The sequence below is a fragment of the Phascolarctos cinereus genome, unplaced genomic scaffold (assembly GCF_003287225.1).
Source record: "Phascolarctos cinereus isolate Bilbo 61053 unplaced genomic scaffold, phaCin_HiC Scaffold_4;HRSCAF=312, whole genome shotgun sequence".
Lineage (NCBI taxonomy): Eukaryota > Metazoa > Chordata > Mammalia > Diprotodontia > Phascolarctidae > Phascolarctos > Phascolarctos cinereus.
The window spans coordinates 672,570,456-672,585,573 of record NW_027555847.1 but is presented as its reverse complement, the minus strand read 5'-3'; the positions used below and the strand labels follow the sequence as shown (position 1 = coordinate 672,585,573).

General features: G+C 42.3%; 1 protein-coding gene across 11 annotated transcripts in view; it reads right to left on the bottom strand.

Moving 5' to 3' along the window:
• The window catches only part of LOC110196176 (phospholipid-transporting ATPase ABCA7-like), a 59,756-nt gene that overhangs the window by 44,023 nt on the left and 615 nt on the right, over window positions 1-15,118 (bottom strand). Inside the window, exon 2 of one of the 11 annotated variants that reach the window (XM_078154075.1) lies at window positions 14,706-14,970. The exons of the other annotated variants lie outside the window; for them this stretch is intronic. The gene's annotated coding sequence lies outside the window, so the exon portion shown is untranslated. The remainder of the gene's footprint in view (window positions 1-14,705; window positions 14,971-15,118) is intronic. 11 annotated transcript variants of the gene reach the window in all.

Here is a 15,118-nt window from a genome sequence, read left to right as displayed (position 1 = left end):
GAAACCCATGAGGGAAACCCAAAAAAAGAGAGCCTCAGAGAAAATGATAGCTTGGCCAGAAAAACATCAAGAATGGTTGGAAGAAATATCGCAAGAGATGAAAAATTAAATTGTAAGTGAAATTAGTATTCCTGAGGGGGAAAAAAGGAAAGGAAATAAAGCAGGAGGCAGAAAACCTTACCCAGGTAGCAGAGTCACTAAAAACCTGGAGGGAGCAAGGATTCCAAAAAAGTATTAGGACAAAGTCAAAAAATGGAAAACTATGTATAAGAAAAAGTGAAGTGTTTACTTTCAACAACAGGTGACTGGCAATCAGGTTAAGGAGAGATAATTTAAGACTGACTGGATTTCCCAAAAACCATGATCAAATGAAAAACCGAGACATATTTTAAGAAATCATTAAGGAAAACTGTCTAGATCTATTACAACCGGAGAACAAAATGAAAGTAGAAAGAATCCACTGATCACCTCCTGAAAGTAACCTGAAGAGGAAAATATCCAGAAATATCAAAGCCCAAACCTGGAGCTTCCAAGTCAAAGAAAAAATAGTGTATGCAGCTAGAAAAAGAGTTCAAGTAGCAAGAAACCACAGTGAGGATAACACAAGACATATAACAACTATAAAGGAGAGAAAATATTGGAACATAATATTCCAAAAGGCAAAAGAAAAAGGCTTACAACCAAGACTAATTTTCCCTACAAAACTTAGTATAATCTTACAGAGTAAAAAATGAACCTTTAACAGAACAAAGAACTTTAAAGCATTACTGATGAAAAAAGATCAAAGCTAGGTAGAATCTTCAAAATGCAAACATACGAGACAAGAGAAACCTAGAAAGATGAATACATTCAAACAGTTAGAAGAGGCTTTTAATGGAGGAGAAGAAAAGACAAGTATACTTTCAGAATCCCACTATCTTTAGGGTCACAGAGGGAGTAAAATAAGACAAAGTTAGAGCCTGGGGTTGGTTTGCTCCATATCATAGGTTTTAAGAGAGGAAGGGGGAAAGGAGTATACTAGAGAAGAAATAAGGAAGAAGGAAGAAATTATTTTTGCATAAGTGGGATATAGGAAGACAGTATACAAACATGCAGGAAGTGTTAGAAGTAAAAAGCAGCAAAGGTAATCTGAGGCACGTTCTCTTGCAGCAAGATAACATTTATTAATGGGGCACAAACTGCCAATAAGAATGGGTCAATGGCTCTACTTTAGTTTTAGTTTAAAGACACTGAGATGAAGACAACTCATTTTTATAGGATTAGAACAGAACAGGGTAGATGACATCATGGGATCAAGGACAACATGACTGGTTACGTAGCTGAAGTGTAGGGGATCATATGATTGAAAGTTGGAAATTAGGGGCTAGCAACAGCCCCCTCCTTCCCTCCTGTGACTTAGAAAAGTTAATTGCTTGAGTCCACCTGCAAAGTCAAAAACTACTGGGCCAGACTTCTCTGACAGCAAACTAGACATCCTTGAAGGATAGTCTGGTGGTGTAAAAATACTAAACCGGACTCCCCAGTGTCCACCCACATCCCCCAAGGATAACAGATTTCTTTGAGGAAAGAATAGAACGGTGATTAGCAAGAGAAGTGTATTGCTAAATTTAACCCATTACAGGCCAGCCGAATTTCTGCAACTAAGTTCAAAGACAAAGAACCACGACTTAGGCAATTAAAAAACAAAATCAATTAATTGTAAATAGGATCAATAGAAATGCTACAGAATCAATTTAATCTTCTCAGAAGGTAGAGGCAAAAAGAGGATCTCTCTGAAGTTCACTCTTATCTGAACCAGGAAACGGAGGGTAGAATAAACAAATACAACAAGTTAGATATAGAAATTTATTAAACTTAGAAATAAACAGGTGGGGCCAAGGAAAGAGGAGAGGGGTTGAAGAGGGGGAGTAGCATCAAAAAAGGAACAGTCACAAGCAAAACAAACTTTCACTCTGGATGATGAATAATAAAGAGGAGATAAAAAAGCAAGAAAGCAGAAGAGCCAAGATTGAAATCTGTACCAGATTAAGAGTAAGGGCAGAGAAGCGGGTTCATATCACTTCAATGATATATTTCCAATGTTGACCACATTTCTTTTCTTTTATCACCTTTTTTGTGAAGATAGGGGCAGAGAGGAGGCAAATTCTAAGAGAATATTATAGAGGGAAATATACGAGGAATCATCCTTACAGTGGATGTGAATGGAATGAACTCACCCATAAAACAGAGGAAAGGAGCAGACAAAATGCACTAGAAAGCAGAATTCAACAATACGCTTTTTACAAGAAAGACACTTGAAACGAAGATTCACAAGTTCAAATGAGGGACCACTTTTATACTTCAGATGAATTTTAAAAATCAGAGATAGCATTCATGGTCTCAGTCAAAGTAATAATAAAAACAGACGGTTAAAAGACAGAAGGAGGGTGATGCTGAAAAGCATCATAGATAATGAAATAACATCAATACTTCATACGCATCTGCGTGTATGAATATACGTATGTATGTATGTATGTATGTATGTATATGCACCAAATGGATTGGTGTCTAATAATAATGTTTTTGTTGTTGTTGTTGTTTTTAAATATAAAGTATTTATTTTTAGTTTTCAACATTTATTTCCACAAGATTTTGAGTTCCAAATTTTCTCCCCATCTCATCCCTCCCCCCACCCCAAGATGGCATGCATTCTGAATACCCCTTCCCCTAGTCTGCCCTCTCTTCTATCTCTCCCCCCCCTTCTCTTATCCCCTTCCCTTTCTATTTTCCTGTAGGGCAGGATAGACTTCTGTACCCCATTTCCTGTATTTCTTATTTCCCAGTTGCATGTGAAAACTTTTTTTAAACATGTATTTTTAAAACTTTGTGTTCCAAATTTTCTCCCTTCCTCCCTCCCCACCCACCCTCATTGAAAAGGCAAGAGTAGACATGTTGTGAAAAACTAACTCAATTTCCCTTAATCCTATCCTGCCCCCCATTTATTCTATTCTTTCTTTTGACCCTGTCCCTCCTCAGAAGTGTTTGCTTCTGATTACCCCCTTTCCCATTCTGCCCTCCTCTCTATCATCACCCTGCTCTCTTGTCCTCTCCTCCCCCTATCTTCCTATATGGTAAGACAGATTTCCATACCAATTGAATGTGTATGTTATTCCCTCTTAAGCCAAATCTATGAGAATAAGATTCACTCATTCCCTCTCACCTTCCCCTTTCCCCTCCACTTAAGAGCCTTTTCTGTTTTTTTTTTTGTGAGATAATTTACCCCATTCTACCTCTCCCTTTCTTCTTCTCTAGTATAATCCTCTCTCATCCCTTAATTTTATTCTCCAAATTGCACCCCTTAATTTCAGCCCCCCTTGTGCCATCTATCTACTATCTATCTATCTATCTATCTATCTATCTATCTATCTATCTATATCTATCTATATACATACATACATACATATAATTTTTTCCTCCAACTACCCTAATACTGACAAAGGTCTCATGAGTTATAAATATCATCTTTCCATGCAGGAATGTAAACAGTTCAACCTTAATAAGTCTCTTATGATTTCTCTTTCCTGTTTACCTCTTCATGTTCCACTTGAGTCTTGTATTTGAAAGTCAAATTTTCTATTCAGCTCTGGTCTTTTCATCAAGAATGCTTGAAAGTCCTCTATTTCACTGAATGACCATTTTTTCCCCTGAAGGATTATACTCAGTTTTGCTGGGTAGGTGATTCTTGGTTGTAATCCTATCTCCTTTGCCCTCCGGAATATTATATTCCATGCCTGGAGGTTCTTTAATGTAGAAGCTGCTAAATCTTGTGTTATCCTGATTGTGTTTCCACAACTTGAATTGTTTCTTTCTGGCAGCTTGTAATATTTTCTCCTTGACCTGGGAACTCTGGAATTTGGCTACAATATTCCTAGGAGTTTTCCTTTGGGGATCTCTTTCAGGAGGAGATCGGTGGATTCTTTCAATTTCTATTTTGCCCTCTGGTTCTAAAATATCAGGGCAGTTTTCCTTGATAATTTCTTGAAAGATGATGTCTAGGCTCTTTTTTTGATCATGGCTTTCAGATAGTCCAATAATTTTTAAATTCTCTCTCCTGGATCTATTTTCCAGGTCAGTTTTTTTCCAATGAGATATTTCACATTGTCTTCTATTTTTCATTCTTTTGGATTTGTTTTACAGTGTCTTGATTTCTCATAAAGTCACTAGCTTCCAATTGCTCTACTTTAATTTTTAAGGAAGTATTTTCTTCAGTAATCTTTTGGACTTCCTTTTCCATTTGGCCAATTTTTCTTTTTAGGGCATTCTTCTCCTCATTGGCTTTTTGGACCTCTTTTGCCATTTGGGTTAGGCTATTTTTTAAGGTGTTATTTTCTTCAGTATTTTTTGAGTCTCCTTTAGCAAGCTGTTGACTTGTTTTTCATGATTTTCTTGCATCACTCTCATTTCTCTTCCCAGTTTTTCGTCTACTTCTCTTACTTGCTTCTCAAAATCCCTTTTGAGCTCTTCCAAGGCCTGGAACAGATTCATATTTTTTTTGGAGGCTTTGGATGTGGAAGCTTTGACTTTGTTGTCTTCTTCTGGTTGTATATTTTGTTCTTCTTTGTCACCAAAGTAAGATAATATAGTCTGACTCTTTTTGCGCTGCTTGCTCATGATCCCAGCCAATTACTTGAGTTTTAAACTCTTTGTTAAGATAAGAGTCTGCTTCCAATGTGGAGAATGTAATGTCCCAAGCTTCGGGGGTTTGTACAGCTGATTTCAGAGATACTTGTAGGGACCTGTAAATTTTCAGTTCTTCCAAGGTGGTATGATAAGGGGCAAGGTGTTTACTCCTTTCCTGGCCTGGGCTCTGGTCTATTAGTGACCACAAGCATTCCTTTCTGTCCTGGAACTGTGAGGAGGGTTTTCTCTCCACAGCCACTACAAGCTCCACCACGCCAGGGCTCCTCCTCACCCCAGAATTACTACCCAGAACTGTGACCCAGGTCCAAGCACAGGCAAAGCAAGAGATTCCTGCCTCAGCACTGGCAAAGAGATCCCTACAATCCCCCTCTGATCAGCCACTAGATTCCCCCTCAGTCTGCGGGCTGGAAGCTCAGGAGGCAGCCGCCGCCCCAGGACCACGCTCTGAGCTCTCAGGGAAATGGAGCTGCGACCCCGCACTCCTCTCTCAGCACCGCAGAAACAGACTTTTCCCAATGACCTTCTCAGTTATCTTTTGTATTCCTGGGTCGATAAGTCTGGAAACTTCCACAGCTGCCCACGATTCAGTCCTCTGAGGCCTGCTCCAGGTTCGCTGTGGCCTGTGCACCCACGCTGCGCTGTGCTCTGCTTCCCACTTGGAGCGAGATACCTTTCCTATCAACCATCCAGGTTGTCTTGGGCTGGAAATTTGTTTCACTCTGTCTTTTTGTGGGTTCTGCTGCTTCAGAATTTGTTTAGAGCCATTTTTTACAGATATTTGGAGGATTTGGGGGAGACCTCAAGCGAGTCACTGCTTCCCCTCTGCCATCTTGACTCCATCCCCCTGTCGTTCTTGTTCAGTCATTTCAGTCATGTCAGACTCTTCGTGTCCCCATTTGGCAAAGATACTGCAGTGGTTTGCCATTTCCTTCTCCAGCTCATTTTACAGATGAGGAAACGGAGGCAAACAGGTTGAAGTGACGAGCCTAGGGTTATGCAGGTATTAAGTGTCCGAGGCCTGATTTGAACTCAGGAAGATAAGGTTTCCTGACTCCAGACCCAGCACTCTATCCACTGAGTCACCCAGCTCCCCCTATAATAATAATGATAATGATAATAATAATACAGGGTAGCTAGGTGGCACAGTGGATAGAGCTCCAGCCTTGGAGTCAGGAGACACTTGACACTTCCTAGCTGCGTGACCCTGGGCAAGTCACTTAACTCTGACTGCTTCACCAAATAATAATAATAATAGATAATATTTTTATAGCATGTACTATGTGCCAAGCACTAAGAGCTTTATAATGATTATCTCATATGATCCTCATAACAGTCCTGGGAAGTGGTACTATTATATCCCCATTTTTACAAATGAGGAAACTGAAGTAGTTTAAGTGACTTGCCCAGGGTCACATGGCTAGCGTTAAGGCCAGAGCTGAACTCAGTTCTTCCTGCCTCCAGGCTGGTGCTCTCTCCACTAGACTGCCTAGCAGCCACTAAGTATTTAAAGGAAAATTGAATTGAATTGAATTACAGGAAGAAATAGCAGCAAAATCAGAATAAATAGGGACCTCAGTGTGCCCCTGTCAGAGCTAGACAGATATAATAAAAAAATAAATAAACAAAAATCACCCTAAGGACCTGAGTAGTTTTGGATAAATTAGACATTCTAGAACTCTGGCAGTTATTGAATGGGAATAGAAAGGAATATAGAAATATATATGTGTACGCATGTAGATGTGTGCATAAAATTAATCTGTCTCTATATAATAACAAATGAAAACATGGCATTTTTTACAATAACCCTCTATAAGGAAAACTATTGCTCATTATATATAGTGATATATCTATTTCTCAGCTCTTCATGGTACCTTTACAAAAGTTATCCACGTGCTAGAAGATAATGACTTCATATGCAAGTACAGGGGGGAAAAGTGACCTGGAGCTCTCAGGGGCTGTGCCAGGTAAGATGAACTCTCGTAGGTCCCATCAGGCTGAGAAGCTCTGAACAGGGCACTGTGTCAGGCTGGGGATGTTTTCTGTCCAACGACCAGTCCCGCAGGAAGGGTGTGGAGGCTCATTAACCACTGAGAGATGGATTTTTTAGCCACTACAGTTTGTATTCTGTCTCAGCTGTGGGTTTACCCCTATCAAAGAAACCATCAGTGGGGGAGGTGAAGTTGATGTTGGAGTCTTAGGATCGGAATCCTCTGTTAACTGGTTCTACCTGGTATCTAGAAGCTAGTCATTACTGGCAACATTCTTGCCAGAGTTCCCCTTAATAGGCTGATCCTTCACCTGGAAGATGCTCATCTACCCGAGAGCCAGTGTGGCTTCAGAAAGGGCCAAGGAATGCTTGATATGGTGTCTGCTGCCTGACAACTCCAGGGGAAATGCCAGGAGCAGAACAGAGTCTGTACACAATGTTTGCAGATCTGACCAAGGCCTTTGATACTGTCAGTCATGAAGGCTTATGGAAAATTATGTTAAGATTTGGTTGCCTGGAGAAGTTCATCAGCATTGTACATCAACTTCACAACAGCATGCTTGCCCGGGTTCTAGATAACGGACGACGCCCTCGTGCTTTCCCGGTCACCCGTGGAGTGAAACAAGATTGTGTGCTTGCGTGATGTTTTCAGCCATGTTGTCAAACGTTTTCAATGAGGATGAGCATGGCATCTAGGTCAGCTACCGCACTGATGAGAAATTCTTCGACTTGAAAAGACTACGAAGTGGAGGAAGCGTTGGCGCATGATTTTGTTTGGAGATGACTGTGCACTCAATGCAGCCTCTGAAGCTGAGTTGCAAACAAGCATGGATCGATTTCTGCTGCTCGTGCTGATTCTGGCCTAACAGTTAACACCAAGAAAACACAGGCGCTGCATCAGCCAGCACCACACCATCCATACATGGAACCACTGGTTACAGCAAATGGAGAAGTTCTGAATGCTGTGGATAAGTTCACTTACTTGGTGGTGTACTTTCGAAGGATGTACACATTGATAATGAGGTTGACACACCCATTGCCAGAGCTAGCTCAGTGTTTGGGAGGCTCCGAAGGAAAGTATGGGAGAGAAAAGGTTAATCAGACTGACAACCAAACTGAAGGTCTACAGAGCCACTGTGCTGACCTCATTGTTGTATACCTGTGAAACCTGGACAATATACCAGCGCCATGCCAGGAAACTGAATCGTTTCCATGTGAATTGTCTTAGGAAGATTCTGAAGATCACCTGGCAGGATAAGATACCAGACACTAGGTCCTTTCTTGAACTAAACTGCCAAGCATTGAAACTCTACTGAAGAGAGCACACCTCCAATGGGCTGGCCACATTGTTCGAATGCAAAACGTATGCTTGCCAAAAAGACTATTTTATGGAGAACTCACACAGGGCAAGCGTTCAGATGGTGGTCAGAAGAAACGATACAAGGACGCTCGCAAGGCTCTCTTAAGAACTCTGGAAGTACCGGTAACATGGGAGACACTGGCACAGGACCACCCAGCATGGCGTGCCCACATCAGAGAAGGGGCTGTGCTCTATGAGCAAAGCAGAACTGAAGCAGCTCAAAAGAGATGTGAGATGCGCAAATTTTGAGAATCCACCCCAGATGTTCACAAGGACTATCTGCGCCTCACCTGTGCTAGAGCATTCCGAGCTCACATTGGTCTGATCAGCCACAGTCAGACACACTGTAACTTGACTCTAACACAGTGATGTCACTTTGGTCCTCTCTGGGAACAAAGGACAACAATCAACCTGGTTGCTAGGTGGCGCCACAGTGCACAGAGCCCTGGGCTTGAATCAGGAAGACCCATGCCCCCGCGTTCAAATCCATACCCTTAGCAGCTGGGCAAGTCACTGAAGCCTGTTTGCCTCAGTTTCCTCATCTGGAGAAGGAAATGGCAAACCACTCCAGGATCTTTGCCAAGAAAACCCCTCAGACACAACCGAAACGACAAACCTGGTGTCTACTTTTTTAACCCAAGTTTTTTTTTTCCTTTGTATGGTGACCTGAGACAGGACGTTCTGGGGGCTGCTATTCAGTTTCATTTTCCCTCTCCAGCTGCTGGGCTGACACCATCTTTTAGTCCTGCCTCAGTGATCTTTTTTTGCCTACTGTGGTTGATGGCTCTGGGTCTCCATTCATTCCTGTTCTGGGCTAGGTTTCAGAAGAATGTGGTCTCAATTTTTCTCCATCCTCTATCTCTTTTTTTCTTTTTCACTTTTTTTCCCCCATTTTCCAGAATTACTTCATTTGCAGGCTGAAAGAGTGTGATAATAACTGACTCTGACTTGATTTCGGAAAGACCAACTATTGTGATCAAATTCAGCATGTTCTCTCTCCCCTTTTATTCCCTCTCTTCTAAGAGCTTTCTTATTTACTCAGACCTTTCTCATTTCTTCTGCTCTTCATAAGCTTGCTGCTCATGCCTTGAGCTTTTATGGATTCCTAGATGTCTTTTAGAGTGATGTGCGTCAACCAACAAAAGCCATTTTCTATCAAAAATAAAATACTGATCTTTTTGTCTCTATGTCACCCACATTTCCCGATGTGCCCCATTCCCTCTCCTCCCAGACGACCATCCAAATTTAACAAAGAATAAGAAGAGGAGGGGAAATTCAGGAAAATTAACCCAAAAAGTCTGACATATGCAGTGTCCCATACCTATATAGTCCCCCACCTCTGCAGAGAAGGGGATGACTTCTCTATAGCCATGCTCTGAGGATGATAAGTCATTAACATTTCACTGAATTCATTTTCAATCATTTTATTGTTATATACATAGGATCATAGACCTCAAGCTGAAAGGTTCTTGGAAGGCATTGAGTCTAATGCTTCTCATTTTACAGATGAGGAAACTGAGGCTGGAATAGGTTTAGCAGCTTGTCCAGGATAACATGACCAGTAAGGGAAGGTATTTTTTTTTATGCAATTGGGGTTAAGTGACTTGCCCAGGGTCACACAGCTAGTAAGTGTGTCAAGTGTTTGGTCTGAGGCCGGATTTGAACTCAGGTCCTCCTGACTTCAGGGCCGTGCTCTATTCACTGCTCCACCTAGCTGCCCCAAGGGAAGGTATTTATTAAGCACCTACTATGTGCCAGGCACTATGATAAGTACTTTACAAATGTTTTTGCTTTTGATCCTCCCAACAACTACGGGAAGTATGTGCTATTATTATCTCTTTTTTACAGTTTGAGGAAACTGAGACAGGCAGTGATTAAGTGACTTACCCAGGGTCATGCTGCTAAAAAGCACCTAAGGCTGGATTTGAACTCAGGTCTTCCTTACTGCAGGCACAGTGCTCTAACCACTTCATCACCTAACTTCTTCCAATTTTCATTTACATTATTATAGTCATTTTGTAGTTTGTTTCTCTGGTTCTGCTTATTTCACCCTGAATCAGTTCTTATAAGTTTTCTTATGCTTCTCTATACTTATCACTTGTGAAAGGACACTGGTATTCCCTCACATTCATCTCCTACAATTCATTTATCCATTCCCCAAACAATAACCAATCACTTTGCTTCCAGTTCTTTGCTACCACAAAAGGTTCTGCTATAAAGATTTAGGGGCATGTGTGGCCATTCTCTTTCTCACTGATCTCTAAAAGCCTTTTTTTTTTTTTACAGATGTCAATTTTTGAACAAAAAAAGGTCAGTTGTTTTTTTTCCCCCACAGCCCAAGAATGTTGAACAAAGTTTTATACAACTGAGAGGCCAGTAAGCTTACTGCCAAGTTCTTCTAGAGATAAGCCTTCCAATAACATTTACTTCTATTAAAACCCTTTATCTTGCTTATTTGCCAACAGGAATGTGGACTCTTCTGATATCCTGGGATGGCTTAGAACTGCAGTCGCTGTCTCTTTAGTATCTTCCACTTTTTCTCTCATCATCAAAATATCTCCTTTTTGAGTTTATGTGAAAGGTTAAGTGCTTCCAAAATAAATCTACTATAACACAGAAATTATAGAGTTTAGAAAAACCTAGGTTTTATTATACTTAAACATGAGTTCAGATCTCAGACAAATAATACAAATCTGAACCCCAATTAGTATTCTAACAAGGCCTCTTATAATTATACTATATAATTACGTCAGAGCAACAGAGAAATAATTCGTTGACATACTTCTATCTTGTACATTTCTCTTAGGCTATAAAAGTTAAAGAAAAGAGATTCATAATCCCATGTTTCCTTCAATGTTCTAAAAGCTGAACAAACTTAGTTAAGCAAAGTCATGACTTCATACATCCTTTAAAGATACAAACCTAATTAAACAGACTCCTGACTCTATCTGCTGCATTCTGCTACCTCTGTAGCAGATTAGATAGAAAAACCAAGTCAGGTTACAGGTTAAACTACATTTAGAGGGTTTACAAATAGGCTAAAAGCAGGAGAAGGGATTTATATCTGGCTTTATAATCTAAGAAATGTTTAAGGCCCCAAGTAAATTTTCACATCCCATGGGATAGGTTTCAGCCATCTCAACAACCTCTCAACTAAGAGAAATAGTCCTGACCTTCTCTTAACATTATTATTCCATGAGTCAGGTAAGGTTTGGTTAGCCAAGGTTAATATTAATAGAGGACAGGTTTTCAATTAACAAAAGTTGCAGAAGGAATGGTCCTGGGTTCCAAGACCATAATAAAAATTAATAAAAGGAAATAAAAAATAAAAAATTCCCATTACACTGGATCCACAAAAGATAATACCTCCCTAGAACTCAGCACAGTAGTTCTTTCATATCGCCCCAATTCTCTCCCTACCTTCTAAGTCTAAAAAAAATTTAACTTCAAATTTTCCTTGTCTAAAGTTAATTCTGAAAGTCCAACAGTTGAAGTGAAATCTTCAAGGTACTTTCCTTGGATTACTTTCACTGTTGTAGCTTTACCTCTCTCATCTCCAACATCTGTCCCAACTGGTGACTGACTTTCTGAGATCACTATTTCAGGAAAGCTATGCTTCACTTCACTCTCCTTCAACCTCTGGACAACCTTCAACCTGGACAATCCTGGTTGCACCCTTTCCTCCTCAACCCCACCTCCCTCTGCATCTCCCTTCTGGAACCAAGAATCATGATAAAATCAACCCTGCCATTGTTCCTGGATAGAATGTGTCAATTTGCTCCTCTATAGTCCCAATCATCAAAACACCTCCATTCCCCTATGTCTGTCTAGAATGTAAGCTCTTTGCAGCCACCCTGAAGTTATAATGGGGAAGACTCAGTTTAAGTTGGTTCCTGGGGAGTGGGCTGTCCCTGTGGGAGACAGAGGGTGTCTGACCCAGTTCCCCAAGGCTGCCGAGGCAATCTGGGGAGGAGATATCTGAACAGGGCTGAATGGCGGGCACACTCTGCTATGCTCAGGGCACCGTTGTATCTATGCTTGGGCTGGGGTGAGGACTGGGAAGAAAGACAGAGAGCTGCAAAGGGTAGGGAACCTGCATATGCCTCGGGGCCCTGAAGGCAGCCCTGCAAGGGATGGAAGACAGGAATCCGTGCTGGCAAGGGAGCTTGATGGCAAGGGAGCTTGATGACGCAGAGTGGTATACCCCATCCCACTTTGTAAGGAAGGTTTTTCTATCTAATCTGCTACAGAGGTAGCAGGATGCAGCAGATAGAGTCAGGAAGACCTAGGTTCAAATCCTGCCCGAGACATCTACTAGATGTGTGACCTTGAGCATGTCATTTAAATTTCCTGTGCCTCAGTTCCTCATGGGGCAGCTAGGCAGCATGGTAGAGTGCCTGAAGTCAGGAAGACTCCTCCTTCTAAGTTCAAATCCAGCCTCAGACACTTACTAGCTATATGACCCTGGGCAAGTCACTTCACCCTGTTTGCCTCAGTTTCCTCATCTGTCAAATGAGCTGGAAAGGGAATGGCAAACTACTTCAGTATCTTTGCCAAGAAAACTATGTGACCCTAGGCAAGTCAATTCACCCTGTTTGCCTCAGTTTCCTATCTGCAAAATGAGCTGGACAAGGAAATGGCAAACCCCTCTAGTACCTTTACCAAGAAAACTGTGTGACCCCAGGCAAGTCAATTCACCCTGTTTGCCTCAGTTTTCTCATCTGTCAAATGAGCTGGAGAACCAAATGGCAAACTGCTCCAGTATCTCTGCCAAGAAAACCCCAGATAGGCTCACAAAGCGTTGGACATGCCCGAAAAACAACTGAACAACAGTTCCTCGATCAAAAAGTAAGGTGCTTGGATTCAATGACCTCTAAGGGTCTTCCCAACTCTAAATCCATAATCCTATAGTCAATAGCTTCTAAGGTGCCTTGCAACTCTAAATCTACGATCCTACTCACCCATCCAGGTCCAGGCCCAGGCCCTATGTCACCTCCTCCAGGAAGCTTTCCCTGATCCTCCCCCAAACAGAAGGAAGCCCCTCGGCCCTGGGTCCATCCCTTCCTCTGCCTACCACCTCATCCTGCCCTGTAGTACCAATATACAGATACAGGAAAGGCCTCAGTGTCTCTAAAGGTTGAGTGCAGCTTTAATAACTTAAAACTAAGACTCTGGGGACACTGTGTCTATGTTCCTAACTCCTCCCCAACCCAGACCACGAGCATCCCAAAGGTAGCAGACCACAGCTTCTGTTCCTTCACAACACCGGGCTAGGCAGACAGCAGGCTCCACTAGTGTTGGCTGAGTTCAATTCAATGCCAAGGGAACCCAGTTACTCACAGGCCTCCAACCTAGAACTACTCCCCCATCCTTTACCTGATCATATTTTCATTCTATCTTTCCCTATGCCTTACTTCTCCCAAACCAACTCTTTATCTTTAAAATCCCCTCCTTCCCGAAGAGAATCATTCTACCTATCACTTAGGATATCTTTATACTCTCTGCCCCCTCCTTCACCAAACTCAACCCCCCCAGTGAACGAATTCAACTCTACACCTTTTTTTAATACTCTTGAATCCATTTCCCCCCCCCCGGCTGTCCTTTCAATAGCCACATCTTGCCAAACCCCAAAGCTGGCTTATTCTCATCGTCTACTCCTTCAGCTCCAGCTCACATGCTAATGGCACCTTGGTGGTCCGATGGTTAGGGTGACACGGGGCTGAAGTCCATGAAGGCCTGAGCTCAAATTGGGCCCCAGACATTTACTAGCTGCATGACAATAGGCAAGTCACTTAACCTTCTGTCTGCCTCATTTTCCTCCTCGGTTAAATGGGGGTTATGATAGCACTTACCTCCCAGGGGCATTGTAAAATGACATTTGAAAGGCTTGAATAGCTATTATCATTGGAACAAACTTCACAACTATGGAATGCCTCCTTTATTCTCTGGCTCATTCACCATAGGGGATGTTACAAAACTTCTCTCTTCTCCTCAAATCTCCCACAGGACCCCTCCCCTCAATCTCTCAGAAGTGGACTTTGCCTCATTCTTTGAAAAAAATCAAGGCCATTAGCCTAGAGCTCTCTCTCTCTCTCTTCCTCATCTGCCATCTTCCTGCCATCATCCCCCTCTATCTCCTGCCCTCCACTTTCTGATTAAGAGGTGGCCTCTTACCAAAGCCTGCCTTCACATACCCTTGATCCCATTTCCCAAGCCTAACTAGGGCCTGGGGCTTTTTCCACTATCATACCCTCTCGGTGTCCATTTTCAGTCCCTATCCTTTCTACCTTCCTGGCTGTCTACAAACATGCCCAAGTCTTCCCCACCCTTCAAGAACTCACTCTCTCCCATCATCCCCTTAACTGATCATCCTTGATCTGTTCCCTCTCTCAGCCAAAATTATTGCAAAAGCTAACTGCATTCACCATCCCTACTTTCCTCTCTCTCTGTCGGTCTCTCTTTCTCCCTCTCCCTCTCTTAAGTGACTTGTCCAAGGTCACACAACTACTAAATGTATGAGGACAGGTTTGAACTCTGGTTCTCCTTTTTTCTCAAGCCCTCCTTGACCCCTTGCGGTCTGTCTGGTCTTTTACCCGATCACTAACCTGAACTTCCTCTCTCCAAAGATACCACTTCTCTCTTACTTGCCAAATCTAATGGCCAGTTCCCATTGCTTACCTTTCTTGACCCTTCTATGACATCTGACACTGCGGGTCACCTTCTCCTCCTGGACACTCTCCACTTCTCACGATGGTGCTCTCCCCTGCTTCTCCTACCTGTCTGCTTCTTCTCGATCTCCTTGGCCGGATGATCACTGGCTCTCACTGACTCTGAGTGTTCTTTTGCACTGGTTCTCGGCTCCTCTCTAAACCCCTGATGGTCTGGTGATCTCATCCACTCCCAAGGGCTTAATTTATCATCTCTCTGCAGACGAGTCCCATATCTATACATCGTGCCCCAAACCGGGTAATTGAACTATGGCGCCCTCAGTGTTTTAAAGTCCCTCCCAGTTCTGAACCTTCTACTGACATCCTGGGTTCTAAGGGCTCTCCTAGTTGCATTTTGTGTTCTAAGGGCCCTCCCAGCTCTTA